Here is a 12,314-nt window from a genome sequence, read left to right as displayed (position 1 = left end):
TTTTCCATTTGATTTTTTCTCTTCTTTCTTTTTCATCATCATCATCATCATCATCATCATCATCATCATCATCATCATCATCATCATCATCATCATCATCATCATCATCATCATCATCAGTTTAATATCACATAATTAGTTTAATAATAGCAAAAGTGACATAGAAATTTTAGATTAATGACACAAAAAATTTATTAAAAATGACACCATAATTTTGAATAAATGACATGAATTTTTTTTAAAGAATCATAGATCCAAAATCTTACTCAACTAACAATATATTCAAATGTATTTTGGAACTTAAAAATATAACAATTTGTTACAAATGACACGAGAATGACTGAACATTTTATATATGAGTTCAATACCACTCAGTTAGTTTAACAATAAGAAAAATTGGTTAAATAATTTTTTGTGTCATGATTATGAAATTTCAATGTCAAAATTAAGAAACTTGATGTATCACAATTAAAAAATTACGGTACTATTTTCTAATAAATTCTACACTATTCAAAACTCCATGTCCTCTTCTTCTTCATTATTAACTTTTTCTTCTTATTTCATATTCTTATACTTCTTATTTCATTCTCCTCCTCCTCCTCCTCCTCCTCCTCATCATCATCATCATCATCATCATCATCATCATCATCATCATCATCATCATCATCATCATCATCATCATCATCATCATCATCTTGTTTCACATTCTCATAATTTCTCTTATTTCACACTATTAACAAGAACTTGTATTACGGTTAAAAAATTTTTGTGTCAAAATTAAGAAACTTCTTGTGTCAAGGTTAAAAAATTTTGATACTATTTTTCTGGATAAATTCTGTATAATTCAAAACTCTACATCCTCCTCTTTGTAATCATCATTATCATCTTCTTCTTTTTATTTTTTATTTTTTTCTTGTTTCATCCACTCATAATTCTTCTTGTTTACCCTCTTAACAAGAATAAAAATAGTAAAAAAATTGGTGCAACAACCATGAAGAAGAGGAGGAAAAGAAAAAGAAAATACAGCAACAACAATAACAACAAAAGTACGACGATAAGAAAGAATCTCGCAAAGAAAAAGAAGGAGAAGAAGAAGTGCGTGATTCATGCGCACGCTTGTGTGACCAATTTTTGTTGAATTTGGACCAATTTGGTCAGACTTGATTGACAAAAACACTTGGATGTATAATAAAACTGTTAAATTAAACAGCATAATACTCCCTTTCTCTTTTCCAAGAAAATAAAAAGTAAAAAGAGTTTATTTTTGAACAAATATTAATTAATTAATCAGTTATTTAAATAGTAAGTATACTAGTAAGTTATTTCTATGAATTTGATAATACGTAATCAATACCTATATAAAAAAATTTATATTAAAATCACACAAAAAGTGTATTCAAAATGAGAATTAAAGAATAGTTATTTGTACTTAATTTTTCTTTAACATTTAAAGCTGATAATTTTTTAGTTTAAAGAGTACAAGTTAATAGAATAATAAAATAAATTTAAATTGTTCATTTTATAGTTCATTATTCTCATATCAATTAATTAATAAACATTTTTTTTATCATTTATCAGATATAAAATATCATATGAAGGTTCATTTTCAAGCACTCCGAATTTAGTAAGGAGTACTGTATTTAGAGAGCATCTAGAAATTTTGACATACAAGAGACGAATGTTATATAATTTTTTAAAATTTTAGTATTCTTTTTATTACATAAAAATAATTTATGTATGATATATAAATATTAAATTATTTTTTTAAGGTTTTATCAATATATATAGAAAATATATAAAATTTTTGTTTTAGTAATTTTATTTTCTGATATGAGAATTACATAAAAGAAACATAATAATATAAATAGTTTACTCTATAAAATTATAAGATATAGTACTTTTATGGTATATTTAGTTAAAAAGTTGTCATATATATTTTTTTAAAGAAAAAGAACAAATAGCGTCCCAGAGCTTTTAATTCGAAGACAATTTCACCCTTCAAGATTCGAAAATACAAAAGCATCATTGACCATTCAAAACACATGGCATATGGGTCCTCCCTGCAATCTAGTTGTCCAAACATAATGGAATTATCTTATGTGGTGCTTATGTGCCGTGTAGTGTGTGTATGTATCGCTACGGTGTTGTTAACAGGGTTGACGTGGTCCGTTATTAAAGGTTATGGGTAAAATAGGTCTCTATGCTCTAAAACAACACCGTTTCAAAAGCAGCGAGTGTCGTCCCTGAATTTAACTGTAATATCAAGGATGTTCATATCAGACACAGACAATTATAGGAAGCTCTAGCACACATAATAATGACCTTTTCCTCCAAAAAATACAACACTTCATCGTTGTCATTTTGCCGTTGGTGTTTTGTGAAACAGCTCCAGCGAAACTTCATTGCTATAGTACATCCGTCGTGTAGAATGGTAAATACATTGTTGTTGAAATTTCTTGTACTTATACTTTTAACTGGTTATTTGTTATGCATGTCCTAGGTTGGGGTTTATAGGGACAGTAGTAAGTGAAGGTAGTGGCAAATTGGTTATTGGTTATGTGGGGTTAGTGATATTGATGTTGATGAGCCACTACCATTTTGAAACTCGATTCTTCTACCAGGCTTTTCTTCTTCCTAGCTCGGCTCTCCTTCTTCTTCACATAACTCCATCTCTTCGGGTCCCACTCAATATCTTCAGGCTCGATGTTAATGTTGATGATGCCACTGCCATATTAAACCTCATAAAATCGAGTTTTTATTCACACTTTTCGCTTAGGCAATAAATCGCAGCACCTTCCCATCTATTCAAGTTGTCAATGTACCTAATTTATTGATATTGATTAACGAAACTAACATCTAGTTGTAGGAACTAACAACTTGTGTCTTGGAGAAAATGTTGTGACCAATATGAGGTGGATGCTAATTAATGATGAAATGCAGATGGTTTGGCATGAAAGTTTCTTATGCTAAATAAAATCAACCTTTAATTTTTAATAATATTTTAAGATGGAGAAATAATGGCAAACAAGAATCTATGAACAAGAGAAGAAGTGAAAAATCAACAGTGATTGAGTTTTAGTTTGTGATATGATTAATTTAATGACCTCTCTTTCACTATTTTGGTTTGTATTGTTTAGTTTTGTTTAGGCTTGTGTACTTTTATGTCGCTAAGTGTTCTTTGTACTGGTTGTGTAGTTTTGTTCCGTCCCCTCACTTCCCTTCTGGGTGCAAATGAGTGTAAAATAATAATAAAAAAGACTGGTTATGATTTGAACAAAGGCTTTTGAAATAGCTCATGATAAAAATATATAATTTATCTTAAAGGTCTTCTATTAGTTATAAGAACGTGAAGACAGAGATATGGAGTGGTACAAAGAAGAAGAAAGGTTTAGAAGAATTGAAGAAGAGGCAAAAATGACTTGTGGGTTAAATAAAATAGTATTATAAATATCACCTTTAAAATTAATTAAAGACTGAGATTAAATACTGGAGGGTCTCAATTTTTATTGGCACCAGAGAGGATCCATTCCTATACACGAAAAATGGAAACAAAAATTGATTTTTAAAATTTTTGTTTGATTTTTCAAGAAAACTTTGTCATACACAATAATCTTTTTCAAAGCAATTAACTGGCGATAAATAAAAGTATCAAATTTTAAGGATGAAAATTCCTTATATTTTAGTAATTATTATAAAAAATCGAATCAAAATCTGATCTATGATTTTTTTTAAAATATATATATTTAGAGAAAGTATTAAAAGCTAACACTGCATAGCCAACAGATTAACTAATAATTAGTATAAGAAAAAATTCAAAATTTTCATAAACAAAAACATCCAAATTTTAATTAGAGAAAACATCTGAAATTCAAACTCAACAAAAATTCATTTTTAGTAGGCATCATATTGGGTTTGTTTGGAAGGTTATGATGGCGTTGGGTGAAATTAATTGCTATAATATTGATAAGCTAACATTACTTATATATTTAATAGTGTTAATGGTCAAATTGGTATCTAAAAGATTGACCGATCGTCATTTTCATCTCTGAATGATTTTTTTAATCAAATTAATTCTCAAAAAATTTAACATCAATTTTGTTTGTCCTTTCATTTATGAACTAATAGTTTATGTCAATGGTTATCCACGTGGAGCGTAAGTCACACATGTACTGTCAGCTGTTTGCCCATATAAAAACTGATAAGATGTGTTCATTATGTAATGTCAAAATAGTCCCTACTCCTATTTGTATAAATTCTAATCCCCAAAATAGAGACATTTATCCATCTTGTTGAGTGGTATTATAATGGTGCAGAGCCATTACTCAAGTTTAAAAGCCATGATGGGGAGCATCAGTGAAGGACGAAGTGGTGGGTTGTCACTGCAATCACTGGGTAGCTTCGGTTCTAACTCCGCCGTGTGAAGAAGGAGGATGAACATGGATAGAACCTATTTTTGTGGGCTGAAAACAATGATTGAGAAGCCTAGGACACCAGAAAATTCAGGAATGTTGTTTCGTTCTTATCGAATATATTGGGTGAGTTTAAATTCATATGAACTATAGTTCTCGAACCCCTTCGCTATTAATGTGGGATTCATATTTTGTGTTTTACATGTGCAGAAAGGCAGCCGTTGTAACTACTTTAGTTGGGTTGATGATAATGAATATGAAGTGCTTGAAGCTGTAAATGATAAAGCAAAAACGAAGGTTGAAGTTGAGAGTGACTATGAAAATTGGAAAGTGAATTTAGGTTAGAGAACAAGTAGTTTGGAAGCTGAAGTTAAAATACTTAAGATGTTAATGATTTCATGTTTGCTGGAGTAATAGTGCTGATGTTAGTAGTTAGGGTACTTTGTATTTTATCTGTGGAAAAATAAAAAATAATGTGTTTATGACATGGCTTGTATGGTTTAGAGTTGTCATCTTGTTATTTTGTGGGATCCTAATAAAGATATTGGTGAAATTTTGCATATTTGAAAATTTTCTCTTTTCTATTATTAATCATGCAACCTATATTTTTTCATGTTTTTTTAACTAATTTTTACACAACCTGTAGATTCACATGGCCTATAACTGAAAACAAATAAATGAAAGTTGTCACCCAAATACTCATAAGATAAACATATATATTGAAATTGAAACATTTGCATATCCATATAAGCATACTAATCTTCATAATACCATGGCTACAAAAGTGAAAGAAGTCTTCATTTTACCAAGCATAATTCACCTAAATTTGGAATATACCAAAACATAAACAGGGTTGTACAAAATACTTAACAATTTGTCTATAATGCCAAAATGTTCTAATTCTTAAGCCTTCACAAAACACATAATTCAACCTGTAACATCTAATGCATCTCAAACATTTTTGTCTTTCTTCTTCGGATGCTTGAACTCTGGAGTTGGCATAAAAGTCATGAGGCTAGCTAGTTTCTTCACAGTTACATAACTGATTCCCTTGATTGTTTCAGCAAAAATTAGAATTGTCACAGTTGTAGCTAGTTGTGGTAAGGCTGGGATTTTTGTTTTTCCTTTAATAACCTAAAGCTTTTAAAGGCCTTACTCTTACTTTGTCATACATTTTACAATACTGATAGACAAAAAGTCAATTCATTAATCAGATTCACATTCTATAACATTAGAATTTATTACAAATGATATATTGCAAATAAATTATCAACTTTGGGTGGGCATTGATGAAGGTTGAGACTCTTCTATAACTGGAACCCTTTTCGATTGGCCAAGGATCATCTTAGTTAGTGCATTTAATTATGCTTTTGCTGGGTTTGTAGGAATTTGAGCAGCAGGATCAATTGGGAATTCGGAGGATACATCTTGAGCAGGGGCATCAACAAGGGCAACAACTACTGTAAGTTGAAGTTGCATAAGTCTTGCTTGTTCGACATCTTCCTCTTGTTTCTTCACTCTGCATGTTCTTTTTATGCACAATTTCTCCACAATAAATATACCTTATTGAGTTATACTTTCTTTTCATCCGTGTCTTTGATCTAATAGATTGTTTGTCTTTATCTTTTCTCTTATTTATTGTGGGTCTACCCAGTTTTGGCTTGATTGGAGGTGGAACAGGTGCTAAAAATCCTATTTTTTTCATAGGTCTTGTCCCTTAATTGGATTCACATTAAACTAATATGTTTTTCTATATGAGTCCATTCTTAACCACTCATGGCAATACTCCTTAAGCCTCTTGTCATTCTTGTCTTGAATGGCAGCAATGGCATGCATGCACGGCATACCTATGCATATTTGGACAAAAAAGATAGATAAATTAAGGTAGTAGTCAATGATTGTTAAAGAACAACTTGAATTCTAAAACTTAACAAGATAAATTATACCTATTAGGTGCCAAAATCTGCAAGTGCATGTGTGACTGTCCAAATCCACCAAGATATTTGTTGGCATCCTTAGACTTCATATATCACCTCTTTCTCATCACTAGACCATTGAGGGAACCAATTTCTTAATACTTTGTCATTGCCTCAAGCCGACTTTATTGAACTTGGGTAAGAATTCTTTGATAGTTTAGCAACTTTTGCCTATTATCAATCATGATCTTCATGATGATCTTCCTTACCTCTTTAGCTAGTGTCAAGATATGCATTGTCCTTTATCTTCGTATTGAATGATTCACACGCATTGTTGCATATTGTGTCCATCTTTGGTCCCTTGCTGAAGTATGGCTTTGTCCAGACTTCTTTTGGCCATTTATTAAGATATGCCCAGCAGGCTCACTAATCATTTTTACTCTGTTCATATTTCTTTCAAATTCAATCCTAGTTCTTGATCTAGTACATTTCCACACCATATCCTTCAATTCTAAGTTGCCCATTGCTTTGAAAAATTCCTCCAAATATGTCATATGAAGAATCTGTGGTGAACTCCTGGCATGATTTCTTGTATAGTTGGGATTAGCCCCTGTATAAACAATATAAATCGAAAAGATAATGACTTAAAATAGTCCTCAAATAATTATCATTAAATTATATTAGTCCCTAAAAGAATGTTCATTAAATTTTTTCAAAAATCATGTTAGTCCTTTTAAATCTTTCAAAATTTAAAATGATCATCACCTGCTGCATGTCTGATATGAATGCCCAACCATGCTATTTGTAATCTCCAAGGTCACTATGAAAAAGTTCCAAGAACCATTTCAAATTGTCTTTGTTCTCAACAACCACTATTGCATAAGCAATCACGTAAATTTGATTGTTAGCATCCTGACCATATGTAGTCAAATCTAACTCCATGTAAATTCTTCAAGAATGCTTCATCCAATCTGATCAAGCGCCTACATCCAACTTTAAACCCTTTCTTACAAGCGTTAAGACACACATAAAATCTTTTAAACTATGGGAGACTTTTTGGCATTGAATTAACTCCATCCTTGATTGTTGAACCAGGGTTAGTGGTGCATAGTTGATGAGCATGATCCCAACTAAGACCATATTGTGCAAACTCATCTCCTTCCACAACTTTCCTAGCTTTTCTTAGTGCGCTAGTAATACAGGTATTATTTAGCTTAATGCTACATTTTCTCATAAACCATGCATACATCTCTTTGTGCTTTATTGTGGGGGTGTTTTCTTAGTTAAGGAACAAGCTTATTTAATGTCCACTTCTGAGTAGTAGCCCTATTACTCTTACATTTAGGACATGTATGTTTATATACTAAAATCTAAATCTACCAGGACATATCAGACTTCTTCAAAGCACAATAAATTTTCCAAGGAAAATCTTCTCCCTTGCAAACAACCCTAAACAGCATATTATCATTCTTCTTAAAAATAATATTCCTACTCCACTGTATAGTATAGTCCTTTGTAGCATTCATAAATTCATGGTTTGTCTTGGAGATCATACCTACCTCAAGCTTAAGCTCTCCAAACCTTGCTTTCTTGTTATATAGTGGATAAATTACACAATCCTCATCAACAGAATCTAGCGCTTGATTCATGTCTTCTGAGTATCAGAAATCATAATCAGATGCACCATCAGGCTCTACATCACTTTCTAATCCTAAAATGTTCATAACAAAAGAATTTATTAAGACATTCATTATAAATTTTTTACATAAAACTATAATCAATAAAAAATTAATTCCATAGCACCTAAATTGGATGTGTAATCATCTTTAATGTCTTCATAACTAGAGTCATTAGTATCAATAGCCTTGTCAATGCCTATGCTTAAAGCAGGCCTAAACTTCTCTTTGAACACACATTTCTTTGAACCTAAATTCTTGGCAGCAATAACTTCACTGTCACTATCACTAGAACTTTCAACTCTATCTCTCAAGATCTTTGGAGGCTTGTAGAGACTATTTCCAGCACTTTCATATGAATTGTGAGAGTCACTGTCCTCTTGAAATGGAGATGGCTTAACAACTCACCAGCCCTTGTAATAGTGGTAAAGCTCGGTTCTTTGTTCTTGTTTCCAATACCAGACTTCTTGAAAGGTTGAATTATGGGTTGAGAAGTGGGCTCCCAAACAGTCTTGGATTATTGGGAAGTAGCTCTCAAGGGTTGGTCAGAAGACTTTGGGTGCTGAGATGACAAATTTAAGGGCTGCTTGTGAAAATTTAGTTATGTTTTAGGCTGTGGTTTGGGGTGTGGTTTGGGCTGAGAAATGGGATGTGGTTTGGGCTATGATTTGGACTGAGACATAGATTGTGGCTTTGGCTAGGACAGTGGCTATGATGGAGTATTGTTAGGCCTAGACATGGGAAAAGATGAAGGCCTTAAATAGTATCTCTTAGTAGGTTGGAGGGTGTTTTTAGCCATGGGTTTACAAGTCTTGTTGGTTTCTGTTCATACCCAGGGTCGAGCTGTCCGACCCGAAATGTTCTACAGACAAAGCGACCGACCTCTTCAGGTCAGGACAATCCGACCTCTTCTCAAAGAGCTCGGCCAAGTCACCAGGAAAGCCCAAAGAAGGGCCCAAATGAAGGACTGCGCACCAAAGCCCGAAGCAGTCCAAGCCTACAGGGAGAAGGGCGGTTCCCTTGAAGAGAGGTGACCTCACTCAAAAGATAAAGATAAGATAAGATAACTAAGTTATCTTATCTAAGAAGGTCACTCTACACCATTATAAATACACTGGAGCACCTATAACTCATACTCTGATTCTACTCAATACCTGCTTAATACCCTTGCTAACTTAAGCATCGGAGTCCCTTGCAGGTACCCCCCACCCTCCGGGGATGAAGGATCAGCACCACCACTAAATCCAACAAATCGGATACAATAGCTCCGACCGGTACAGAAGATCTCGTCCAAGATCGACCTACAGTTTCAGGTAACCCTCGGAACATTGGCGCCGTTGCCGGGGAACCTGGAAGTCGTCCCATCGTCATGGTGGATGACCATGATAACGACCACAATTCAGACCTAGAGGATAGAACGGCGCACAAAAATGCGGACGTTACACCAAAGGATACTCCTCAACTTAACAACAAAAAGAATTCAAACGCGGGAGCCATGGAGGCGCTTCAAGACCGTTTAAAACAACTTGAAGAAGAAGCCCTACGTCAACGAGAGGCTGAGAAAGACCTGCAGAAGGAAATAAGGCGACGCTGGGAATTGGAGGATAAACTTCTAAAACTCGAAGCCGATATCAAGACCAAAGTCAACCGATCCTCTCATGAGGACAGCTCCCGCAAGGAATAAGATCCATTCACCAAGGAGATCATGAAGACCAAAATCCCAAAAGACTTTAAACTCCCAGATATGACTTTGTAAGATGGCACTACAGATCCCAGCCATCATCTTAGCAATTTCAGAAGTAGAATGTACCTCACCGACACCTCAGATGTAGTTCGTTGCAAAGCCTTTCCAACTACTTTAACAAAACCGGCAATTAGATGGTTCGACAATTTACCTCTTAGGTCCATCTCGAGTTTCGACGACTTGGCCAAGAAGTTTCTGGCTAGATTCTCCATCCAAAAAGATAAGGCTAAGCACGCCCTAAGTCTATTAGGAATCAGGCAAGGAAAACGGGAAAGTCTTCGCAACTACATGGAAAGATTCAACAAAATGTGCCTAAACATACAGAGTCTACCAACAGAGGCTGCTATTATGGGCTTCATCAATGGCTTACGAGAGGGACCTTTTAGCTAATCTATATCAAAAAAATACCCCGCATCTCTAAACAAAGTACAAGAACGAGCAGAGAAGTACATCAACATGGAGGAAAACTCTCGACTAGGAGAGACCTCAAAATCTGGATTCACCTCCTGGGATAAGGACAAAGAGTCCAAAAAGAAGGAAGATCGACATGGAAAAAAAATCAAAAAGTACCACAATTACACCCCTCTTCGGGTGTCCCTTGTGGATGTCTATAGAGAGGTTTGCCACACTGAAAAAATACCTCCAGCTTGACCACTCAAAGGCAAAAAAGGAGGAGGAAATCGGGGCAAATATTGCGAATATCATCGAATCTGCAGGCATTCCACCAATGAATGTTTTGACTTTAAAAATGTCATAGAAAAGCTAGTAAGAGAGGGGAAGCTAGACCGGTATCTGGCCACCCGGGACGATGAGCAAAGAAAAAGAAAAAGGGAAGAAGATGTCAGACGAACCGAGCAGTCACCTCGTACACCAGAAAGACACGTCCACATGATACACGGCAGATTTGCAGGAGGAGGAGTCTCCAAATCATCTCGCAAAAGATATCTTAAAGAAGTATATCATGTTGAGGGGAAGGAGAAAGCACCCGACATCCCCGCGATTATTTTCACCAAAGAAGACGCATCCGGTATAACCTCAGGACACGACGATCCCATGGTCATCACTGTTATACTAGCGAATGTAAATCTCCACCGCACACTGATAGACCAAGGGAGCTCCGCCGACATCTTGTTCAAAATTGCCTTCAACAAGCTCCGCTTGGAAGAAAAAAACTCAGAGCATATCCGAACATCCTGTTCGGACTAGGAGACACCCCAGTTCAACCGCTTGGATACATCTCGCTGCACACAACCTTCGGAAAAGGAAACCAGTCAAGAACACTCAAGATAGATTACATAGTGGTTGACGTAAGTTCAGCCTATAACGCCTTAATAGGCCGGACAACATTAAATCAGCTCGGCGCAATAGTCTCGACCCCACATCTATGCATGAAATTCCCAACTGCAGAAGGGATAGCTACAATAAAAGCAGACCAGAGGTCGACGCGCTGTTGTTACCATGAAAGTCTAAACCTCAGAAGTAGAGGAGAAGAATTCCTCACAATCGAGCTCGGTGGAGTGCAGAGGCGGGAAGAACTCCGCCCACAACCCGAAGGTGAAATAGAAAAAATCCAGATCGGGAACACCCCGGACCAAACAACCAATATTGGTACAATCCTAAAAGGAGACATAAAAGAGTCACTCATACAGTTCTTGCGAAACAACGTCGATCTCTTTGCATGGAAGGTCGCAGACATGCCAGGCATAGACCCCAAGCTAATGTGCCACAAGCTATTAGTCTAACTAGGATCTCGGCCAGTACAACAGAGGTGTAGAAAGCTCAGATCAGAACACTCCCAAGCTGTGGAAGAGTAGGTACAAGCTCTACTGGAGGCAGGGTTCATAAGAGAAGTCAAATACCCACTATGGCTGGCTAATGTCGTCTTGGTGAAAAAGTCAAACGGGAAGTGGCGAATGTGCACCAACTACACTGATCTCAACAAAGCCTGCCCAAAAGATCCTTATCCACTCCCAAGTATTGACGCTCTGGTAGATGCTTCCTCCGGATATAAATACCTCTCGTTCATGGACGAATACTCGGGATACAATCGGATCCCAATGTATCCACCCGACCAAGAAAAAAAATTCCTTCTTAACCCCAAAAGCGAACTACTGTTACGTCGTCATGCCTTTCGGTCTTAAAAATGCGGGAGCTACTTATCAGAGATTAATGAATAAGGTCTTTTCAGATCACATCAGAAAAATCATGGAAGTTAACGTGGACGACATGCTAATAAAGACACAAAATGAAGAGATGATATTGTCCAATCTGACCCAAGTATTCGACACTATAAGACGGCATGGCATGCGACTCAATCTCGCAAAATGCACCTTCGCAGTAGAAGCTGGCAAATTCTTAGATTTTATGCTCACATAGAGAGGAATCGAAGCAAACCCAGATAAATGCCGGGCCATAATTGACATGAAGAGTTCGACTTGTGTCAAAGAGGTACAACAACTCAACGGGAGATTGGCAGCCTTGTCCAGATTTCTAGCCGGATCGGTGATGAGCGGATAATTTATACGCTTTTTGGCATTGTTTTTAGGTAGTTTTTAGTATGATCTAGTTA

This window comes from Arachis hypogaea, chromosome 1 (genome assembly GCF_003086295.3).
Source record: "Arachis hypogaea cultivar Tifrunner chromosome 1, arahy.Tifrunner.gnm2.J5K5, whole genome shotgun sequence".
Classification (NCBI taxonomy): domain Eukaryota; kingdom Viridiplantae; phylum Streptophyta; class Magnoliopsida; order Fabales; family Fabaceae; genus Arachis; species Arachis hypogaea.
This window is presented reverse-complemented; position numbering follows the sequence as displayed.